This window comes from Nomia melanderi, chromosome 1 (genome assembly GCF_051020985.1).
Source record: "Nomia melanderi isolate GNS246 chromosome 1, iyNomMela1, whole genome shotgun sequence".
Classification (NCBI taxonomy): domain Eukaryota; kingdom Metazoa; phylum Arthropoda; class Insecta; order Hymenoptera; family Halictidae; genus Nomia; species Nomia melanderi.
This window is the reverse complement of record NC_134999.1, coordinates 17,208,504-17,233,646: the sequence shown is the minus strand read 5'-3', so window position 1 is coordinate 17,233,646 and position 25,143 is coordinate 17,208,504. Positions and strand designations below refer to the sequence as shown.

The 25,143-nt window shown below is 44.3% G+C and overlaps 1 protein-coding gene and 1 non-coding gene across 3 annotated transcripts in view; one reads left to right on the top strand and one right to left on the bottom strand.

The window, feature by feature from the left end:
• Positions 1–25,143, bottom strand: part of ss (aryl hydrocarbon receptor spineless) — a 172,684-nt gene that overhangs the window by 119,986 nt on the left and 27,555 nt on the right. The window lies entirely within an intron of this gene.
• On the top strand, positions 24,593–24,664 carry TRNAD-GUC (transfer RNA aspartic acid (anticodon GUC)). The gene has a single exon. It is a non-coding gene; the product is annotated as a tRNA-Asp (tRNA).

The following is a 25,143-nucleotide window of genomic DNA, read 5'->3' as shown; positions in this document are numbered from 1 at the left end:
GGACAAAAACAGAATTGGCGGGGAATCGTACAGGAATCGGGAATAAAAGTGGGAATTCCGAAATAAAGTTGTTTTATAGCTTCATTCGGCCATGAATCACGCTCCCCCCCCGGGGAAAAATGAAGTATATGACAATAGATTATCCCTCGGGGATGCGGATTCCTTCGACTTCCGAAGGATCTCTCGGTAAAAAGTCAATTGCGCGTTTAAGCCTTAAATGATAGCAAAGAAGGGCGCCGTATATCAAACTCTTGTTCGTTGAATAATTGAATCGCTCGTTTTTAGCTCTGGAATTCGAACGTCGAAGCTCGAAGTCGCGTTCGACTGCGAAGGATTAATCATTCTCTGGTTCCTGTTAATTTGACTTTTATTAACGCGTTGGATGCCATGGGGTCGTCGGTGACCCTCATTCAAATCGAATTATTATAATTCAGGGATATAAACGGGAATGCTACATAATGCGGTGACATTCGAGATAAACGTGCGATAATAATGAAAGCATTCAATTAAATAATTCCATATTATATTTTTTTCATTTTGTGAAATTTTCCTAGAAATCTTGCGGCATTCGACGTTACCCAAACAATCGTTCGAAAAGAATGCGTGATATCAAAATAAAAGCGCGTAGTTTGAAACTAGCGTCACAAATACTGTTTTCAATTCCGAGGTGACAAACTGCCAACCGTTGACACTTAGCAGACGCGATCTTGCGATAGGACTGCCGTGAAACTTATCTTGCTCGCCTGGGAGAAGCTTTGTCCGATTGCTCGGCCGGTAGCTAAAGGCTGCAGCGTAGGGTCGGCTGGAGCGATGCTGAACCGCGCTGGCCCCGAGAAACGAAAAAGCGTGTCGCGGTGTCGGCCGGTCACGTGACGAGGTAAGAAATCGCGAGGCCGCGTGATTTAGGAAGGAGAGTCGTTAATCAGCCGGCCGAGTTAGAAGTCAACAGGTGCGAGAACGAAGCGGCGGCGTGCCGGTCTCGCATGGGACACGCATGCCGCGCGTGTGTCACGGACGTGTGTCTCCGCGCGTGTACAACACGTTCGGCACATGTGTGTGTGTGCGAGTGTGGAGTCGGCCCGGTGTTCATGTGATCTGACTCTAGAAACTAGAACGTCTTATTGCTATCTACTGGATGACATCGAAGAAAATTGATAGGGGCTGAAAAGTCAAACAAGAATTGATCGACGTGTTTGTCTTTGGTAATTGATAAATATGGGGGACCCCTGTACAGCTGGGCGATTGAATCGAAAAGTCAATGCACCTTGGATTACGTGGATATTGCAAGAGTTAACCCTTTGAAGTCTGTAGGCTCCAATATTGCACCAGTTATAATAAACATTTTAATGAATCAAAGAAACTACCCTAAAGTTATTCGATTTTCCACGCATTCGAATTTTGTACTGAGAAGGAAAATAAGAGATCGAAGAAATCTTATAGCACTTCTAATTTTCGTTGGGAATGCTATAAAAATCAGTTGCAGTTGCTGATAGATTACAAAACAACCTGGAGTGCTAAGGGTTAATAGGCGTTCTTTCAATTTCTCTTGGAAGTGATCATTAGTTGAGAAGAAATTAGTCGAATAAGAACATTGATTCTAGAAAGATTCAATCTTTGGATTAAGTAACTTGTATCATCAGTATTTCTAATATTTGAATCTTAGATACTTGAGCATTTTGTAATTGATAAGACACTGTCTAAACTCGCCAAGAGTGCTAAGGGTTAATAGGCGTTCTTTCAATTTCTCCTGGAAGTGATCATTAGTGAAGAAGAAATTAGTCGAATAAGAACATTGATTCTAGAAAGATTCAATCTTTAATTAAGTAACTTGTATCATCAGTATTTCTAATATTGGAATCTTAGATATCTGAGGATTTTGTAATTGATAAGACACGGTCTAAACTCGCCGAAGTTCCTTGAAGGTATAACGCCGATAATATCAATGTCTTTTACACGCACGATCATCTTTTAAACGAAAGTCTTCTATCTACCGCGGTTCCCATCCAAAAGAAAAGAGACACGGAGTCATAATAAATATCTAGCTCATTTCTCTATGTTCCTGCGTCGCGGGCAAGAAATTACAGTGCTACGGACGGCTATCAGATCAAGCCTCCCCATTCGAAAAACACACTATAAAACGCGCGAGATTAAGCAGACCGCGCGAGAGGACGGCATATTAGAGCGCCGGTAGAAATAGCTCAGTCCATCGGCGCGATAGGCATGGAAGATGAATAATCGCCAGGTGATACGGCACCGGTATACCCAATTACACCGATCGTTGGTCCTTTTTAGCAATTTCGCCGGACGGCCGGCCGGCCGGCGCGTCTCAGCGGCGCGAATAAATTTCGGTTAACGAGGGAATTAGTCAGCAAGGAGTTATCGGCCGGATGAAGTTGCACGCATTAAAACGCCGTTAAGGTGACGCGTAAATTGCGCCCGATGTAATCGATAATGAAATTTATTGTGCCGCCGATGCGCAGGGATTAGCTCCGATCCCGGTAAACCGGTCCGATTCCCTTCTGCGGAGGCCTCTGGGATCGCCTTCCCGTTTCGTACGGATAGCAATTTTCTCCCGGTAATTATCACTTTAAGCCTAGATACCGGCCGCACATCGATAATCAGCGGGAAATGTCTGCGGAATACTTCCCCTTTTTTCCTCTAGCAGGAAAATTGCATGGATCTCGCGGGCCGGTTGATTAAGTAATAGATTTACAAAGTGTACACGAGCTGGAAATAATTCAGCGGAAGACTACCAACGGCCAGGTAGATACTCGACAGGAACATTCTCATCGCTACTGCGAGCTGGGTAGTAGAATTCCTTTGATTCGCCGTGTGTCAGAGATTTCTCTGGAAATCCTTCAAAACTAAATCAATTCTACACAATCGTTTTGGTGAAGTAGATGACTCTCAGCCACCACTTGATTTGACGCAGTAAAACCATATAGTCTGACATTTAACCCTTTGCACTCGGAAGTATTTCGTTAGGAATACATTTTCTAACTAATGAATTAACTAATTGAATTAATTCAACGAGAAATCACGAGTAAATTGTAAAACCAAGCTATTAATTTTAATTAAAAATATTGAACATTCAACTTCATGGTTGTGCTGCATCAAATCAAGTGGTAACTGAGAATCACCTTTCAAGTGCAAAGGGTTAAATATTAAGTTTTATAGTTTCACTGCATCAAATCAAGTGGATAATGCTTCGATACGTGAAATATTGGAATAAAATAGCATTGTTCATAATGTATTTGTGATTTCCTTCGTGTTCCAAAGAATATCTTTGTCTTGTGAAAAAATGTTCAATATTTCTAGTGAGAAACTTCCGAGTGCAAAGGGTTAACTCTTTGAATATATAAAACTCGGAATATATAAAACCTTCATCAGATCAAGCTAAATTATACATCGATTGCTTAATTAATAGAACAAGGAAACTACATGCTGATCTCTGGCTGTTCGATTAACCCCTTGCCTTACAATAACGAGTAAGACTCGTGATGAAGATTTCTATACCAATTTCACAACAACCAATGTTGTTCATTACACACGAATCAAAGCAAACAACTATTTTACTCTTATCAACGTATCGTCTCCAAATGAAGTTTCTACTTCAAGCAGGATAGAAAATTTTGTTGCATTTCTTGCAAACTGCCGATAGTAAAATGTTACACGAGCTTAGTAACGAAAGTAAATAGTACCGCAAGGGGTTAATAGAATCGTCCGTTCGCTTTGTCTTCCAAATACAAACGTTTCATCTCGCCAAAATGACAGTCGTCCGGAAAGGGTTAAACCAGACACTAAAAGTTCCCAAAAGATCCTAACACTTCGCGAGTATTCGTCGATCAACCGAAAGATCTATAGGGAAAATATCCATAGCCAAGGTATCCTCAGTGAAAGAATCTCCAGGAGCCACCGGGACAAAGTTAATTCAACCAGACACCCGTGCACGAGGTACGACGTCGCAAACGCGGAACGAAGGTTCCTTCCTCGAGCCGATAACTTAATCGGAAGCAAGGTGCCGCGGGTATTGTTCAAGGTGCCCCATGTTGTAAATCAACGTTCTGACAGGTCCCGGCAGCTTCATCAGGGGGTACCGATTTCACGGGCGAGCCGGGGGCAGGGAGGAAGACACCTGAGACCCGGGGCCCAGAAACGGCCCGGACAGATCGGAGGACCGAGAAGAAGGCGGCTGACAAACGAGTCAGCGGTGAGTCGACACGCGGGGCCTCCTCTAAACGCTTTCTAACGGCGTCTTTAATCACTCGATCCGGCTGAACGGGGCCGGGAGGAGGGGGCCAGGAGGTGGGGGCCAGGAGGCAGAAAGGGGCCGCGGAACCGAGTCGACGGGCCGTGCTACCGAATTCCCGTGACAAGGTACAAGGAACTCTCTCCGGCAGCAGCACTCGGAACGAGCAAAAAGAACCTCGGATGAAGGAAGAGGGAAAGAAGGTGGAAACCGGGGCCCGGCAGACGCATTTGTCGGCTGTTGGCCCGGTTCTCGTCGCTCTCTCGGCTAGCAGGAAAGATTAGTGGTCCTAATTCCCGTGCTGCTTCGTTCCGCAGGAAATCCCCACGGGTCCTGGACACGTCTCTGACCTCTACGCTCTGCGTTTAGCGGGTAGAGTGGAGGAGGGGGGAGGGGGTGGCGGAGGACCGCGTACGAGTTATCTGTTCCGTTTCCTTGGGCTGTGTGCAGTTGTGGATCGTGTACGAGTGTCCGAAAGCGGCGGCCACGCTCGTGCTGGCTACCGTAAATGTAAATATCCTACGCTCCCCGCATTAACATACGTCCCCGCTGGCTCATTAAGGATGAAATTAATTATCCGACGGAACCGTTTCTCGTGTTCCACCGGGCTGGACGCATGGCGTCGCGTCGGGCTTCTGGAAAATTTGCGTTGATGACTAAATTTTCGGACCGCTGTTGCGCGGGGATCGTTGGCTGGGAGGTTTGCTTGGGGTGTGTTGATATGGTAGGGGAGTGGAGGGATAGCGGCAATTATGAGTGTCAGCTGTAGAGAGAATGGATATATTGTTGAAATGTCCGTAGAAGTTGCATGAAAGTAAAGGAACTTCTTGAAGCAAAAACTGGAAACTCTAAGACGAACTAATTCGTCGTAGACTCATTTTAAAATGATCTTCAAATTTCATAGAATCGTGTTGCATAGGTGCGCAGAGCGAAACGCGTCATCACCTACACCAGAATCATCAACTGTGAGAAGTGTCATCAGCTGTAGATTCTTGAACCAAATAGAAACTGAAAACTCTAAGACGAACTAATTCATCATAGACTAATTCTACAAGCTGATCTTCAAATTTCATAGAATCGTACTGTCCATGATGCACAGAGCGAAACGCGCCATCCCCTAAACCGGAATTATCAACTGTGAGAAGTGTCATCATCTCTAGAGAGAACTAATAGATCCACTGCTGAAATATCCATAGAAGTTGCACAAAACTAAAGGAACTTCTTGAACCGAAAACTGGAAACTCAAAGACGAACTAATTCATGATAGACTCATTCTAAAACGATCTTCAAATTTCACCAAAGAACCGTGTTGTCCATGATCCCTCTAAACCAGAATCCGGGAATCCTGCAGGAGGCATTCGTGGACAGCGATAAGGGCGGACGGGAGCGGTTAAAAAGGTGGCGCCAATCGATGAATAATCTGCGCGTCGCGTTGAACGGGCGCGTAAAGCAATCAGCGCGAGCGAAGAAATCACCCGGAGACTTAGAGGAGCAATTATCCTAATGGATGCAAAGTCACACCCTGCTGTCTGCGCCGGGCATGGTAATGAGTTGATATCGCCGCATACCAGGACCTTGTATCCTTCCAAGTCCTGTCCGAACCGGCGCGGCATCCAGCGGCCGATCCTCCGCGACTCTTCTCTCCTCTCTTTTTACTCCCACCTATCTGGCCGCGGGCATCTCTCCCTCTATCTCCCTTTCTTTCTCTCCCTTCCACCCCGTAGAATTCACTCAGCTTCGAAAAACACGTTCACGCTTGAGTCCTGCGACAGTGTCCCGAAAGATACCTTGACGAACGGTAGCGTGGGGAAGAGATAACCTTAGGGGTTGAGGGTGAACAACGTACGATTCGAGATCATTTTAGTCTTCCAATGGAAATGATTCCTTTGTCGTCAGTCTTGAGGAAACTTCGAATCTCTTTGATTTTTAGAACTTACTGTCGTCGTTTCATTTAATCAATCGTTTAACCCTTTCGAGAAACTCCCAATCGCCAAATGATTTAATACAGCAAAATTATAAACCTTGGTATTTACTGACCTTTGTACACTGCGTCAATACGTGAAATATTCAAAGGAAACAGCTTTGTTTCCTAATTCATGTGTGCTTTCTTGATAAATTCATTTTAACACTACCGAGCATTTAATATGATTAATATGTAATCCCTATAAAAATTGTAATAATTGATTATTATCAATTTCTTCAGACCATTATAGTATTCAAGTGAAACTACTTTCAAGATCATTTCGAATATTCAATGCTTTAAGATATCAATAATTACGAAATAAGAACGTTGAAACCAGTCATTTTGACTGGTACGGTAGTTCTATTGTTAAAGAGTCTTCTCTACATCTAATTACAAAGTATTGAATGTTTCAAGTGAGCTTCCGAGTGCAAAGGGTTAATTGTTGACTTTTAACAAGGAAAGGTCTTTGCTCACAGATAGCTGCAATATTAACAAAATTTTAAAGATATTTATATTTGTTAAGTTCAATTTAGCAGCTCTAAAACTTTCACTGATAGCCAGCTTATTAGATGCGGCATATAGACTCAACTTTGAACGAACAATTCGGTCGACACTGTCGATGATTTCTAATCTCTCTACAGTAAATACTATCTACGCTTCTTGCCAACAGCTTTCAACATTCCTGGCCAATTCCGTCGCTTCATCCGCCAGCTCCCCGAACTACCCGTGACTCCCGGCGATTCGTGCGCAGTTAATTACGAGCATCGAACGTTAAACGGGTTAAGAAACTCGTCCGGTGCTCCGCGAACAGCTTGAAATGGCTTCGCACTTGTCACTGACCACGGTTATCTTTCCTCTTCTTAGAAGGCGTTCCTGCCGAGGTGACAGAGGTACCGCGAGGCATGACCCCAACCTGCTGTGTACTTACACCGCTGTTTCATCGTTCTCGCCACGCGATTACCCGCTCACGATTCGTTGAAATCTCGGCCGAACGGCTTATTCGGGTCTCCAGCTATGATCGATTCCCTCCCGGCGAGCCTTCGCTCGGATCTCGTACGCCGGAAACCGGGAGGAACAATTTTATATACCCATTAACCCTTTGCACTCTGAATTCTTTTAACTCTTTCCTTCCGATAATTTATTAGTATTTGAATCGTAGAAGAAATTGGATATTCGTGGAAGAATTAACCCCTTGACCTATGATTTCTTTCTGTAATCTATACTTTGTTAATAATTTATTGGAAAAAGAGACAAATTTTAAGGAATGCATACTGAGGAATATTTTATGCCTAAAGAAATTTGTTATGAAATTTATTATATTATTCTAAGGAAATTTGTTATGAAATTTACTATAAATCATTCTAAGGAAATTTGTTATGAAATTTACTATAAATCATTCTAAGGAAATAAATTATGGCTATATTTCCTTTTAAGTATAATAGTCGATGACAGAGTAACATTTACTTCGAATTCGAGTGAACCGAGTAATATATATACTTGTTGAATCACGTTGAAAATCTTCAGCACGAGTCTCACTTGTAGAACAAGTGGTTAACTCGTTTTGTTGCCAACAGCGTCGAATCTCGAGAGAGCTATCTAATTTTCGAAAAATTGTAAATAACTCGGTCTCGTGGTTCGGTAGTTCTAATGTCAGATCGTCGGGAATGTAAATCCGTCGGCGGACAAAATTGTGAGCATTATTGTTCCAAACGGTGGCAGGTGAGCGTGTCGAACACGCAACAACTCTCGTCTTTAAGATTCCCCGTATGCTCGGACGAACCCCGAGCCTCCATTAAACTTTTACTTCTGATTACATGACAATTCCGACCCGCCGCCGGTCGTTTTAACACGCTTTCAAGGAACTAACGATTTCTCGGGGAGTTTATGTTAACCGAGTGATTTTCCGGGTAGCGACGACCGTATAAGCACAGTTAGGTATGGGTAAAAGTGATTCGAAGTGATTTACCCCGTAATATCCCGCGATACCTGTACCGTCTGGTTGAATTTATGTCGCCGGAGGTATTGCAATAGTGTTTGATTGAAGAATCCTCGAGCGAGCGCGGAGGGGAACGAGAAATAGTCGGGGATACTAGTGGATAAAATAATCACAGAAATATCTGTAGATATAAGAAAAGAATCACGCGGATATAAGTGCACCGAGATTCTTCAGCCATTCCAACAATGAACATCCTGTGGCGAAAATATTACCTTCCCTGCGGTCGCTGTGGGTGTCTTTCGAAGATCTTCCCCACGTAAAAAGAAGAGCACAAATTGTTCACCGAGCTCTGATCGCCGAGCATTTTGTTCCCACGTAATCGATCATCTCCGCGAAAGATCCACGAGAAGAATGCACCAATAAAGAGTCAAAAGACACTGTCCTGCACAGTCACCGATAATTTTATCCTGCGTCGACGCACGAACCGAACACATCCACGAGAAGGTCCTCGTCGACGGCAAAAGAGCTGCGGCAGCGATCGCGAGCGGACTGGAGAGCCCGCGCAGCGGCAAGGAGCTTTTGTACGGCTGGCAAGTGCATTGATTGAAATGCAAACCAGTTAAAGGGTGCAACCTAATCTGCGAGGAAAAACTGGCGGGACTTTGTGACACCGGTGTAATCCACCGGACAGATTCGGTGTCGTTTTCCGCCGACTAAAGAGGACAACCAGCCCCGTTAGCTCGGCTGGCTTCCCTGGCTAATGGACTTCGGCTTCCGATCTGCTCGCGGAACGTCTGCTTCGAATGAAATCGCTGGACAACGTACATACAAACAATTCAACAGGAAGCTATACATTCGTCTTGAGATTAATATGAAGTAAGGATATTCTTTATGCGAAGATATCGATGATACTTCAAAGGCTTAGCACCCTAACTATTGGCAAGACAGTATATAAGCTGCGAGCGTTCCTAGTGACATCCATTAGTTTGATTGTAGACTATTTATAGGAAGATTGTATACTTAGAAACGTTCGGAAGTTTAATATAAAGGCTGGCAACGTTTTGATGGAATCGTTTATTGGATAGAAAGGCTTAATCAAGGGCTCATACTCTAATCACCGGCTAACGACACAGTCGTAAACAATAAGCGAGCCGGAAATAATGCCGTCTGACATGGCGGAAGTGTGCTGGTAGGAGGGTATCAAGCAAAGCCGGAGGATCAAGAGACACTTCCACGATTTCGAAGCCAGATAGAACCGTCCCCCCCGGATAGAACCAAAATCGGGGGCGAGCGGGCGGTACGGCAGCCGATTAAGCGTCTTAAAATCCAACAACAAAATAATCCAGCCGCGGTGCGGAAGGGGATCGAGAAGGTCGCGAGAGAAGCCGACATTTCTCGGTCTTCCGTGGTGGCGGACGCGCATTAAACCGGCCGGCTACCGGAATCCGGTGCGCGTATCCGCGAGGAAAATTCAGGATGCATCGGGCGTAAGGCAGCCCGGCTCGCCTCGGTACGGCACGGTAAAAAACTATTGGATTATTCGAGGCGTACGGGTAGAAGAGCTGCGGTTAGCAGGCATCAGACTGAGTTTGTTGGATTCGGGATCAAAGGTAATCTCGTTTGCCACCTACCGATCAGCCTATCCCCGGTGACCAGGGGTGGGCAAACCACGCCCAATTCATCATCGGTTTATCTTCCGTTGGCCCTCTCAGCCCGTTTTCATCGTGAAGATTGAACCTTCGAAAATCTGGCAACATTTATTGCTCGTCGATCCTTTCGGCAAGTTGATTTCGAAGGAATCGAAGAAGTTCGAGCGAAATCCTGATTGAGAAGCGTGTTCGTTGGAGCTAGAACAGAGATTCTAGAAGATGTAGAATCTAAGTCGAGAATGTTAAGGATAATATTCTCGTGGATATGTTGTTGAAAATGTTTATTCGTTGACATTGGATATCGAGAAATGGCCAGGTAGGGGACCTCTGAATCCAGCCTTTCCGTTTCAGCGAATATTTAACCGATTGTAGCCGGAATGTTGAACACCCCTGATGCCAGCCGAGGCGTGTGATCTGGTTAGTTGGCTGTAGGGTGGGTTTTGCCCTCGGCAGGCCGCAATCCGCTCGTTTTTCGAGATCGGATTAGCCTCATAAGACGACACCGCTGCTGCACAGATCAGTTTTAATCGGATAGGCAAGTCGATACCGATCATTCTGGACGGGCAGGACCGCTGGAAACCCGCTCGCGCAAATCCACGTAGCCCAGGCGTGAATCGAGCATCGCCCCGTTTGGGGTGCCACGTCCACCGACCTCACAGACTGTTTAACTCGAATACGTTTGATCAGCTAATCTCGTTTGCAGCTTCAACCGAGCGACTGTCTTCTCGAATGTCCACGCCGAAGGCAACTTATCATTCGCTAGGAATCACTAACTAAAGACAAGATCGATTCAAAGATCTTCTTATAAATTACAACATTCAACCGAATCTACCTTCCCAACAAACTAGAGCTATTCAACAGCTCTAGCTATCCAAAAGATCAAACGTCTATCCAGCATTAACACATTACTGTCTTCATCTCATTTTCGATACTAATTTGCTACTCATACCCAGTCAAAGCTACAAACAAACCACATCGCAGAATCACCTCCTGCCTCTGTACTCTCCCCCTAGTTTTCAAGTGCTAGACAAACAATATCCAGGCGATACTGTCTTCCAATTTGTCAGAAGCTCCTGAACAACCAATCGACTCTAGTCTTTTCACCCAACGATCCAAGATCACCTGCTGCCTCTGTACTGTCCCGCTGTAGTTTTCAAGCGGTACGAAGACAATACCCAGTCGATACCGTCTTCCAATTTGTCGAAAGATCCCGAACAACCAAGCGGCCCTAGTCTTTTCGTCCGGCGATCCGACCCGATCACCGTTAAGCGACCGTTCGTCTCGGACCGGCAATAAAACGGTCCGGCGACGAAGATCCATCTCTCTCCCGGGCATTCGTGACGTTCCGGGGCGGTGGGTTCGCGTGGTCCATTCTGTCCGGCGGAGCACGCACGATGACGTGATCACGTGACCGTTAAAAACCTGACCTAACCGACATCTCCGGAGCCGGCACGCCATTATCCGTGCGTCCATCGCTACTGAATGAGCCCCGATGTTCGGCGCATAAGCTCCGCGTATCGTCCGGGACCCGTAAATCCGTCCGCCGAAAGGACATGCGATCCAGCGGTCCGTTGTCCTTCCTATCAGCGGCGCAACTGCGAGCTCGCTTGGTTCCCGCGTTCTCTCGCTCGCCAGCCCGCTCCTCTCCTTCTGTATATCGGTTCAAGGTCTCCGGTGCACGCGCGTCTTCGCGTGTCCGTGTTCGATGTCTCGGAAGTGAAACGCCTCTTCGTCGGGTTGGCCTTTACTGGACGATTGTCTTTGGACAGGGAGTTCCCTCTGTGTTAACGTAGATCGGTAAACTTGGACATCGAACTCAAAGCTTCAGGAAGATTTGCTGAAGCTTTGAATACAAGATTCTTCGCTGCGAGTGGTTGCTCGAGGTTTGCCTAGATTTAGCACTTAACGGACGGGTCGAATCTACCCTGTCTTTCCCAGTTTCCGGGTATATTTACTAATGCAGCCTACTAAAGATTCAAGCAACAACGTAAATCTGGCCCGTCCTAGGAAATCACAATATAAAACCGTGAATTTACGTGGCCCGTCCGTTAAGTGTTAAGCAACTGTGTATGAAACAGGTGTTGTCTCTGTCGGGGTGTTCATGATGTATTTTTATGATTTGAAGAGTGGATTTGACTATGTTTAACTATATTAACTGTTGCTCGGTTCAGAGATTGAATCTTATTAAGCGATGTGTGAAAGAACATCGATACATAAGTGTGCATACATTGTAATTAGCAGACACGTTGCTAACTATTCGCGAGGAGTTAACGTTATCTGAAGAAGTTAAGATAACATCCACTAATCACTAGTTACTATGTACGATAACACTATCGAAGCGTACTTGAAACTATATAAGATAAGATGCGAATAAGTAGGAGTGAACAGTAAGGCCAACAAGTAGGAAAATTCTCTTTCGCGCGTATTCATCTTTAACCCTGCGGACGGAGATTCTTTGAAATGTATTATACATCAATTGCTTAATTAATAGAAAAGGAAACTAAGTGCTGATCGCTTGTTGTTCGAGTAATTAAATCGTTTGCGATTTAGTCTTCCAAATATGAAATTTTCGCCTCGCCGGAACGTCAACATTCGTCCGCGAAGAGTTAACCCTTTGAACTCTGTAGGCTCCAACATTGCACCAGTTATGATATTAAATATTTGAATGAATCTTAAAGAAACTACCCTAAAATTCTTCGATTTTCCACACATCCAAATGTTGTACTAAGAAGGAAAGTAAAAGATCGAAGAAATGTTATAGCATTTCTCATTTTCGCTAGGAATACTATAAAAATTAGTTACGATTGCTGATAGATTACAAAACAACCTGGAGCGCTAAGGGTTAATTAAGTAATGCAGCGCGTTTCCAGCGGGTCGGACGCAGAAGGCCTCCATCGGAAATAAAGATTTCAAGTGGCGGCCCGCCGATTCCACGGGCTACGATCGCCGGGCATTATCGTCGATCCGATTCGATAAAATGACAGCGGCGCAGCGATTACCGGGCGCACGCAACTCCCGAATGAACTAATATCCAAGTGTCGACCTAATATTGAAGCCTGCCGTAAATCCATCGCGTCGAAGGCACGCAACGGCGCGCGCTGCCTCCTCGTGACGAGGAAGGCGGCCGCCGCCGGCCCCCTGTGTGTATCCCTTTTTCTCCGGTCGCCGTTGCACGCTCTCTCGGTGCAGCTAGCAGGACGTGCCGTGGATATCCGGTGGTTGATCGATACGTCAGGAACGCAGTGATTACTCCTCCACGGGATTACTTTACCCGTATCGTGTTGCCAATCTGTGTATACAGAGAGAGCGAGAGGGAGAGAGAGGCCGGGTGAAATTGCGCGAAACTTGCGGAGTTCGCTGGCACGGGGAACTCCTCCGGCGATTACGAATCGATGGCACAGTGACGACGCCGAACGCATCCGCGTTACGATTACCAGTGAACGACTCGACGCAGAGAGACGATCACCCGGTAGGATAAAGGATTTGATGGCTCTATTGTTCGGCTGGTAGGAAGGGTTACAGGCAGTCTTTACATTTGAAACTTTGTCGAGTTGCGGAACAGCCAAAGATGATAGATAGGTGCTCATTCTTTTCGTGATTCGTGTTTAAACGGTGAACCCACCCTTCAAAGTTTCACTCTTAGAACTCGCTACAGTGAGAGATAGACTCTTGCCTTGCAATCGTGATTGAAATTGTAGTGTAGCTAACGAACAGTGAATACTGTGTAAAAATGAAATCATAGTGATTGACGTATCGATAGCATCGTGTAAAACCACATTCCTAATGAATCTGATGAACGATCAACAGTTAGCTACCAAACTACTTTTAAATACCTCAATCCGTTACAATCAATGTTACGTTACGAAACTTATCGAAAACGTAAGTTCTTAATTCCATTGTACCAACTAATCCACAGTGATCTCCGGAGTGCAAAGGGTCAATCCCATCCCCCGAAGACAACCGGTAAGAGACATGTGACCGGGCAGATGTTGTTGCCTGGTCCGCGAATCGATTTCGATCTTTCGCTCTCGATCCCATAAATATCTGTCCGAGCCAGTCAGCCAGATAATTACGTATCGGCTCGTACGTGGGGCGGAGGAAACAGCGCGCGTTCAATAGACACCGATATTATGCCTATACGTAGTCGCGGCACGCTTGACCTTTCTGACACGCGGATGATATAATAATAATTGTTGCGCGGCGGCCGACCGGCCGGCCACGAATCCCGCGGCCCAGCGGCATTGGTAGAAAGTCGTCGTGCGCCCGGCTCACGGGGGAACACCGGCGGGGCCCGTGTGGTTGCCGGGGACCGGCCCAGCGCGCAGAACGGGGCCCCGTTTAATTTCCTCGCTTCGTTTCATGCTTCTCCCGAACGAGCTTTTTCGTTCGGCCGCCGTTTAATTAATATCTGAAGGCTGTTCTCCTCGCCGCGGCTTTAAACGTTCCCCGGGACGGGAGACAGCGATCATTAACATTTTCCCCGAGTCGTATGCCCTTTCTTTTCTTTTGCACTGTCTCTTTCGGCTGGCAATATTTCGCCTCTTGTCGCCTAACGAGACTGTCCCGGACAGTGGCTTTCGATATTTCAAGAATCGCTCCTATAACGGAGACATAAAAATACAGTAAAACCTATGCCGTCTGAACCGGTGATGCACCGTTTTCCATTTATTCTGCAGTTGGATTATAGGTGTGCTCTTAGGAGTCGTTTTGCTTTCAGTTAGGATGATCGAGTAACCTAGTTCTTTGTCTTGAATTCTGTCCTTAATATGACCTTTATATTTCTATTCCTTGCGTCGCTAAAGAGTTTTATATGGAACAACAGGTGTAGGTTTGAAATTTGAATTGTAGCGTCGCTTCAATTCGAGTTAGGATCAAGGGAACGACGAGAATCATGCTGCATTGCTTCTCAGCACAGAGGCCAGGCCTGAGTTAAGCTAATTACTTCATCAGATCACAAAGGAACACTTTCGAACGGCGCGTCAACGGTGTGCACCGGTTGCACGCGTTCTATTTGCACGCGAATAATTGATCGCGCGCGGACTAGTCAGCGATTGGAAAAGAAGAAACCGCTCCCCTTTCGTTCTGTTGAACGGCGGGCAGCTTCCTGCCGGTGTTGCCGGCGGCACGCACGAAAAATCTTTAACGCAAACGAGTCTGATGGGATCTTTGGCGAAACAGGACGAAACAAAACGTCACGGTAGCAGCATCCCGCCGGATCGCGCGGCGTTTTAATGGGGTTAACCCCGGGGCTAACCCACGTGTAATTAAAAACAGAAAATGATCCGGGACGAATCGGGATTATTGATCCGCCAGATTTTACGTCGACGTTTAAAACCGCGCGCGGCCTGACCGACGTCGATCTATCAATTCGACCGGGGAACCGATTCGTCGACCCGTAACCCGGCCGGAATAACGTTCCCGCGGACGGATTTTGTGCAATCGATCCTTGGACAGTTCGGGAGAAAGTGGAATTCCTTGCAAAATTGATTCTACCGATCAGTTCACTTAGAAATGACGACACGTTCACTGCTAAGAGAACCATCGGCGTTTTATCACTTACTCCGTTGTGGCAAAGTTAAACGTTTGCACTCGGAAGTTTCTCACTAAAAATATTCAATTCTCCGATGAGATACAGACGATGTTCATTGAAACTAATTAATGAAAGAACATATATAAATTAACCGTCTGTAGGCCCATGTAACTTTAAAGTCACGTATTAGTATATTGGCATCTTGTCGATTTATTTCATTTTGCACTCGAAGCGGTGAATAAAATTAAGTAATCAGTTAACTTCAACTTTTAGACGCTCAGGCAGGAAAGTTTAACGTCATTGTAACTTGAAAGTTACAAAATATATTCGTTTGATGAAATTATTGAAACTATTGAATACATTGTTAATTCGTATTCATATGTGGATATCTATTAATTTTGTACTCCATAGATTTTGTTATAATAATGAACAAAAATTCGACCCATAAAGGGTTAAGAACGAAAGTTATTTTATTTCAATATTTCATGTATCGATGCATCATACAAAGTTCAATATTATATAAAAGACTTTATAATTTTGCAAATCAAATCAAGTGGCGACTGAGAGTCACATCTCGAGTGCAAAGGGTCGTGCCTTTATTCATCTCTAGACATAAAGCTTTTATAGACCCATTTTCGAAAACTATACTTTTGGACTATTGCACTTATAACATTCTACTTTATATTTCTTGCGTGCTTCTTTAATATAGTGCCTAGATCTAACCATAAATCTAGATTAGCTATACGCTTTGAAATCTTCGAACTTTTCTCTATACTTCAAAGACTATTGCACCGATAACACTCTACTCTGGATGACAAAGTTAGAGGAAATTAGAGCCTCTGTTGGAGGAAGGAAGCGACAGTACACAGTTGATGATCCAACGTGTTCCGTAAAGTAAAACGAAACAGATTCACGAAGATCTCGATGAAAAATGCAACGGAAGAAGTGCCCTTGACCTCGAAGAATCTCCGCCGACGCGACTTCTCCTCTGCTACCTGAGGTAGGAACGAGATTTCGGTGAGGAGCAGATAACAGACGTAACCGCATACCGAATTAGTAGGATGGAATATCTACCGAGGGGTGGCATTACCTATCGTCGACTGGCCGAGTACAAACAAAGAGAAGGCCGGCGCGGTGGGTATAGGTAAAACGATCGTCGCTCGACTTGAAATACGTAGCCATTAACGGCCATAACCATTACCGATTCGACTGAATTGTGAGGTTAGCATGGGGGCTAATCTGCTACGTGCTTTACTTACCTGTCAAGGAATTAGCATATTATCTGAATACCGGCTACCCTGCCTCCGATTCCTCGGCAGCCCGAAACGGTTTCCCCCATCCTTCTTGTCGTCTTTCGGGCTGAGCCGCCATCTTTCTTTACCCGCGGGAAATTTGAATAACACGAGGCATCGCAAACTTAGAGACCTTTCTCTGATTACTTTAAACCTTTGAACTCTGTAGGCTTCAATATTGCACCAGTTATAATATCAAATATTTTAATGAATCAAAGAAACTACCCTAAAATTATTAGATTATCCACGCATTCGAATTTTGTACTGAGAAGGAAAGTAAAAGATCAAAGGAATATTATAGCATTTTTTATTTTCACTAGAGGTACCATAAAAATTAGTTACAGTTGCTGATAGATTACAAAACCATCTGGAGTACTAAGGATTAATCCTTATCATCCCCATTTTACAGGTTTACAGACGATTGTCGACTCTAGTTTGTTCACGATAGGTTGAAAACAATTGTAATATGTAATACGATTGTCGAATAAAAATGTACAATAGCGTAAGTGACTAGATCACAGCGTAACGTAATAATGGTACCAATTCGCTTTGCACTCGGAAAGCGACTCTCAGTCGTAATTCGATTTCACGGGGTTGAACTATAAAATCTGATATTTAATGTTGTATAATGCATTGATACGTGAAATATTCGAATAAAATAGCTTTGTTCCTCAATGTACTTGTGATTTCCTTCGAGTTAGTTTCAAGGAATATCATCTTCGTCGAAAAATGTTAACCCCTTGGCCTATGATTTCTTTCTAAGCTCTGATCGGTACGGCTACTTTGTCATAATTTATTAGAAAAAGAGAAAAATTCTGAGCATATATTACGTCTATATTTCCTTTTAAGTATAATAGTTGATTACAGAGGAATTACAGTTCCTTTAATTTCGAATGAACAGAATAATACATATATTTATTGAATCATGTTGAAAATCACGAGTCTAACTCGTAGGACAAGGGGTTAAAGAATCACGCAAGGAATCTCCCCTAAAAGTCTGAAAGAGCTTCATTCCCGAATGAAGCTGCCCAGCGGGATCCAAGAACGTGAGAACATTGAGTCATCCGGCGAACGGTTCCAGGAGCCGCTTTCAGCCATTTTCCCTCGGCCAGAAATCTCCGCGATTCCTCGGACTGGTCGGCAAGAAGAGGGCGCAAACACGACGGGCCGGTTCGCGCCGGTAACGCGGCCGTTTGCGGGGAGCTAACAGCTTCATAGAAGGCACGGCGAGCGAGCGAGCCACCCGGTCCGGCAGTTACCGGTACCGAAACGACCCGGGTCATCTCGAAACTTACGCGAAACCGGGGGAATAAGAGATAATCGGTGAAACGAGCGGCGATTAGTTTCACGGCGGGTAGAGAGAGGCTGCGAGAGCAGGAAAGCCCACCGTTTGCTTTCTTGCCGGCTGTTTTGCCGTGTTTACCTTTCCGCTGTCGACGACCCGATTCGAGAGCCACGCTCTGCTCGACGCCGAGGATCGTTCGGCCGATTTCGTGGCTTCCTGGAAACAGGTTACCGCTCTGCTGCTTGCACTCGGGAGTAATTGTTGCCCCCTTTGCGCCGATCGCAACGCTGGGAAGCTGTTTTTCTGGACCGACCATGGATAAGTATCCTTGTTAGGGAATTGATTTCCGAATGAAGAGGAATTCATTTCTAGATCGGTTAGCTGTTTGTTCTGCTATCTCCAATGGGGATCCTGGTGGGCTAAGGAATTTATGTCCTGAGTAATTGTGATTCGTTAGTGTAGAAAAGGTTTGAGGGATCATTTGAAAGCTGGGAGTTTATATTCTGCTAGCTTCTTTTATTATTGGTGATATGTTACGATTGTTAATTGATACATTAATCCAGTTTCTTTATTGAATTCGAGAAGTTATTCTTGACTATATTCCACCTGCCGCCAGGGGTCCACGTTCAATAGCTCATTCCCGTAACCCCTTGTCTGGACCAAACTCCGGCACACGAGAACCAGTCTTAAGTAAACTGATCCTGATAAAGTATTCGATAACGAATCACAGACAAATGGGGTATTATCGCGAGTTATTCGTCGGAGGAACACGGAATCCAGTAACTGAGAAATGAGTCCTAAGTACATCCCCTTCCGACAGGACTCCCTGTCAGGTAATTCCTGAGAAAATCGGTAGACCTCGGATAACAGAATAAATAAGTTAGATACAAAATTTCGTATGAAACATTTGTGACCGGTGATTATATAGAAGGAGTAATATTAACCCTTTGCACTCGGGAGGTGATTCTTAGTCACCACTTGATTTCCTACAGTGGAGCTATAAAGTTTGATATTTAATATTATACTTAATATAATGCATCAGTCTGAGAAACATTGACGTAAAATTGCTTTGTCCGTCAATTCAGGTGAATTTCTCGTCGAGTTGGTTTTACAAAATATCGTCTTCATCTCATCAGAAAATGTTGAAATATTTCTAGTGAAAAACTTCGGAGTGCAAAGGGTTAACACGTTCAATGCCATGGGGGTCACCTATGACACCAACCAAATCGACTTACTATAGTTCATTCAATTAAACGATGATTGTTTGAAAACATTTCTATATTATAAATAATACTGCCTAATGTGGCGACATTCAGCTAGATGAACGTGCAATAATAACAATGCAATCAAATGATTTAATATTATATTTTTTCATTTTGTGTATTTTGCTCTATAAAATCGTGCGGCATTCAACGTGTTAATGACTTGGTATGACAGTACACGTGTGACACTATCATCTAGCTGTTTGTGTTATTAAGTATTTTTAATCGACAGTTTTCTTATTGTAATTGTATTTAAGCAATTTTGAAGCTAAATTCTATATCGATCGGATAAATAATAAAAACAAGGAACTACGTACTGGTTGCTGTTCGAGTAATTAGATCATTGATTTGCGAAATCTGAAAATCCGATCTCGCTGAAACGTCGAGATTCGCCAGTGAAGGTTTAATATTCGCTAAATACAACGTGAGAAGTCGTCACACTCTCTAATACGAGGGGTTAAAATTAATAACAGAAAAGTTACGTGAGCGGGGAACGATAAAACGAATGCCCACCTACGAGGCGTCCCTCGGAAATTGATAATAGAAACAGCTCCGGCCGTTCGACAACGAATGTGTCCATTTCTCAGCGTAGAGCAACGAAAGGACGAAAAAAGAACAGGGGGCAAAAGGAGAAGGAGCAGGAGGAAAGGTAACGGGTGGAAGGAAGTTCGAAGGCAAAAGGAAGCTAATGCCGGGCCGAGCAATCAGCGCCACGCGTAATGCGTATCATTGGCCGGTCCTCGTAAACACGAGCGCAAAAAACAATTATTAAGGGAAGATTGAAGAGAACGGCAGTCAAGAGGGTGCAGAGGGCAGGTCCTTCGAGCGAACGAGGATCCTTAGCGCGAATCCCACGGTTGTACCTGCCGCTCCGGACTCGGCTGCCGTTACCATCGGGAACGTTTAGCGGCCCCGATGCTGATCATCGGCGAAGGAATCCGTTCAGAGCCCACGGACCGTAAATTAGAAGGAGTTTCGACGGGCGACGTGTTAATGACGTTCCACGACACTTCGTCGTCCTCTATTTCATAAACGATCACGCCTGGAACGGACGTTTTTCCCGTTGTCGATCGACCAGACGCGGAATCGGAACGTCCCGTGAATGATAACCGCGTTCTCCGACGAGTCGAAGTAATCAATAGTCGATAACTACAGGTTCACGAGTACGATCCTTGGTACGATCCTTGGTACGCCTTGGCACGTTGATTGCCGATCACTGGAGATTAATTTAACTTCCCCGCTGCGATAAGGATCATTTTGCTCGATGGAAACGGGACATAAGTTTCATTGCTGATTCTTTGGGGCCCTGTGACGAGACAGATTCGATTAGAAACATGCTTCGTTCAACTGCTCGTTCAGCTGTTTGAAACGAAAAACCGAGAACACTTCGAGCAGGAAAGTGTCGAAGGATCCTATAATTATTCCGTTCACATTTCTGAAGTCTACACCGTGTGTTTATTAACTTGATATACAACTGGGTCTCGCGCGAATGGAGAAAATCGAAGGAAACGCGCCGAAAGGGAGCGAAATCCGTTCGACTTCCCGCGTGATCAACGTCGAAGGAACTCGCGGCCAATCGGGGAACGAGAGCCGGGCCGCGGGAAATGTACAGCCGAGCGCATATTTATAAAATGCAAATTCTAATTGCGGTAACAGCGACGCGAAATTAATGATTGCATTTAAAACGCTTTATCAACGGCCGGCACATTTTAACTCACGTAATAAGCGGCCCGCAGCCGGCTCGCGTGAGTGTTCAGTCGAACGAAAAGCGCGGTCGCATAAATTTTTATTAAAAAACAGGGAACAGTAGAAAAAGGGAACGGCGGGCGGGGGCGGATGGGGGAAGGGGGGGGGGGGGCAGCGTCGCGGTCGACCGGGAATATCGAAACTTGAAACCGCCGCGTTCGCTTCGACTGGAAAAATCGCGGGGAACGAGCGTGGGTGACGTTATCGTGGCGTCGACGCCGATTTCCAACTAGGACGATCAAGATATATAACCCGGCTGTTTTCTGAGTGTCAACGCTGCCAGGTATCGCGGAGCAAAATGGCGCCGGACGGCCGGCCGGCCGGCCGGGAGGAATGAAAATTCCTGCGCCGCGGAACGGCGGACGTTCCTCGGAGCAGATGACGCGGGACAAAAGCGTCGTTGGAAGGAAAGCCAACGGCCAAGGGAACACATGGCGCGGTTGGCGTGATCTTTCGGGAAAAAAGGAACAAGTTTCCGTGCCGTCGAGCCATGAACTCGTTACTCTCCTCCCCTTTCTTCGTGCCCGTTCGTTTGCTCGGCGCTCGGTGCCAATTCGCGAACACCTTTACATAAGTTTGCAAACAACCCTCTTTGTTGCCTTCCGAACACTCGTCGGGGACTCCTCGTGTTGCCTAATTATTCGCAAATATTTCTCAGAAGCAGTTTTATTCTAATCCCTTGGGATTCGTCCTTAATACTGGATCGTGTTAATACTGATTCATCCATAATACTGATCGGCTCTGATTAATTCGTTATTTCCTGAATAAATTCAATCCCCGAAAATGTCACCACTTTCTTTAATGCAGATGCACCGTAATTTTAGTACGTTCACAATTGTTAATATTATTACTTTGCGGTCCGAAGTGCACTTGGTTTCTCACTTCGAGATTCACGTCGACGTCAGTTCGTTCAATTACAGCTTAATATGACGCTCTATTTATTTATTCAAGAATATTTGGGAGTCATTGAAATGTTACCTTTAAATGGTACAATTGTGATACAAATAAATATAGAAAAAATTGATAAAACAGGTAGAGGTTGCAATAAAATAGAATCTCGAGTCTAACTCGACACAAGACTGCTAGGGGTTAACCCTTTGCACTCGGGAGGTGACCCTCAGTCATCACTTGATCTGACGCAGTAGAACTATAAAATTTAATATTTAATATTCAATTTCGTATGCCTCGATACGTGAAATATTGGAATAAAATAGTTTTGTTCCTCGGTACACTTTTGTTTTCCCTTCGAGTTAGTTTCAAAGAATATCTTTGTCTCGTGAAAAAATGTTAAATACTTCTAGTGAGAAATTTCCGAGTGCAAAGGATTAAGTATGGAAATGTCTCAGTTCGACCTTGAAATTTTCAAACATTCAAACCCTCAATTTGCCAGTTTAAAGGTTTCCTTGTGTCCGTTACACAATAATGATATGTTCAATGGCGGTGAGCATCTTGGGGCGTCCATCAAAGTTGACTGGACAAAATGTGGAAAAAGAAATAGAGAAAGGAAGGCCGACAGGAGAGGAACGAGGCATCGTTTACTATTAATCTGCCAATTTATTTCGCCGCGGACGTTTTAACGCGAAACTGGAAACGAGCAGGTGCCTCGTTACTTCTCGTTCCCCACCACGGCGCATCGGCGGAGCCTAATTACTCGGGGACCCGTTCGTTAAACAGCGATAAGCATCTGGACGATTAATAAGGAATACTGTTTACCCGCTACCGGTCGGCCGTTCGCGCGATCGCCTATTCCCGTCCGAAAAGGACGAAAATGTGACCGAAGGCGAGGCATAAAACGGATGAGAAGGATCCGCGGGACCGAGAGCCTGACGTTAATTGCGACGCGCGCCCCTCGTAAATTAATTTTCCGTTCGTTAACGCGTTCGCTGCCAGCGTATCTTTCACAGGCGGTCTTCATAGTTACATTTTACTAAGTGCACCGTATCGTCTTCGCGAAGTATAAACAAAATTTAAGAGAAACGTCTCATTAACTTCCTAACTCTCGTATCATTCGTTACGACTGCGCGTTAAAGCGCGTTTCAAAGTAATTTATCTCGTTTCGTGCTAACCACGTGAATAACGTGGAATGATAAAAAGCTTTCATGAGAGATTTCATTGAAGCGAGGCTTCGAACATACCAAAGATGAATCAATTTTTTATCGTCTTTTCGCTGCGTGCAAATGGCGCCTACATCGATGCTTGCAACATACTTTCAACGTGTAATTGGCAAAGAACGCGGCTAAATTGCATCTGGACTGCAGACGTTTATGCATTCATAGCGTTTCCTAACTTGCAGTAAAATAAAGATTTTATGTAAGTTTAAAGTGCACGCGCATTATTACAAGAGCAGTAAAATCGCCGATACAGGAAACACAGTTCCAACTAATTTTTTTTCAACTCGGAACTACGTACTCATGCAAATCTTCGCAGTCTGATTACAACAATCATGCATTTAAGTATGAGCGATGCAGTTTTTAATCATTCATTCTCCTCATTAATTCGGCTGGTAGATAAACGTGTAAGAGGAATTCAACTCGTATCAAATTTCTTCGATGCACATCGATCTTCGCAACAGAGAAATTAAATTAGGAAAATGAGAAAAAATGAGGAGTGGCTGAGTGAAATGGAAATTAGTGTACATGAAATATGTGGGTTATTAACGCATTGCGGGCCGGTAATGAGAAATCTCGTTTTTATATAAAGACACTTAGCTATGCAACTTCGCTAATTACCACAGTATTGAGAAAATATCAAATTTAATTCGAATTGATTATCTATTTAAAATATATCACACAACAATATGATGTCTGAGTTTTTCTATGCGATGTAAGTTGACCTCAGTGAAAATTGCCATCCGCGCAATTAAGTTTTCTGAAAAGTAGCCGGTCCGTTGTGTTAATATTCATCAGGTAACATAAATTTTTAGACATTCCGAGGAATTTCAGGAATCTAGCAATAGGAAAATAGCACGTGCAGCACTCGCCCGACCCCGGGACAAGAGGTAACGTAATTTACGACGTGACCCTTGGCAAGTGATTTGCAGACGTCTTATATAGGGACCATGAATGACTCGAGTAATAACATTCTACTATTTGCGTTCCTCCGTGCATATCTTCATTTTCTCTTCCCGCGACGTATCGTGAGAAAAACTTGAGCGCTGCTTTGTTTGCTTTTCCGTGATACGCTTCGATACGAGCCGTTTTCCTTCTTATCCCTTTGATTATCTTCCATGGCAAATTTCAGGGTCACCAAGAATTACTAAATACGAAAAATCCATGACATACAGCATACTGAATAACATTAGCCTGTAAATCTTCGAATTTACAGCTCGAATATCCAATGCGCAATGAAATTTGAAAGATTGAAAAGATTTAGGAAAAATAGACTTTCAGTTTAATTAAGTTTAATTATACTCCCACCAGTATTTTACTCTGAATATTTAATCTATAAACACTGGAAGTTGAATAAATATTCGAAATACTATAAACTTAACCTCAAACATGCTTGCGATCAAATTCTCGTAACTGATAATTATCAGTAAATCAAATTAAAGACTTATTTTAATGTCTATACAATTAAATTTTTATACAAAACTGTTCAATTTTGAAAATACAAGTACTAAAAATGGTATACTACGTCGTTAATACATTTTCTGCAGAATTTAATTGTTAGACATTCAAAAATCCTCGGTAGTATAGTGGTCAGTATCCCCGCCTGTCACGCGGGAGACCGGGGTTCGATTCCCCGCCGGGGAGGATAATTTTTTTCGTTCTTAATACAAATTTTATTTTGCAAATACTTCATTAATCATATCAAAGTATACGTCTACAAGCGAATAACACGAGTAGAAGTATTTTAAACATGGAAATCACTTTAGGAAATCACACGAGAGCAATCGGGTGCACTAAAAACGCACGAAGGTTCGCGATCTAATTATAATATACCGCGTGAACGCGCAAGAAAAATGAAATACACGGAAATCTGTCTCGCACGAGCGTGCCACTCAGGTCAGGTCTGTCGAACCTCTCTCTTTCACGGCTCATTCACGACTGCCTTTTCCTGATTGTCAGCGGTGCCGCGCCGCATAGGTCAGCGCACATGTATTCTTGACACTAAACAGACACCCTCGAAAATCCTTCGCAGATGTCGATGGCTAAGGGAAACTTTTGGGACGTTTTTACGATTGAATGGTAAACAACTTCACTAAAATAAGTTTCTTTCTGCTTACTCTTTT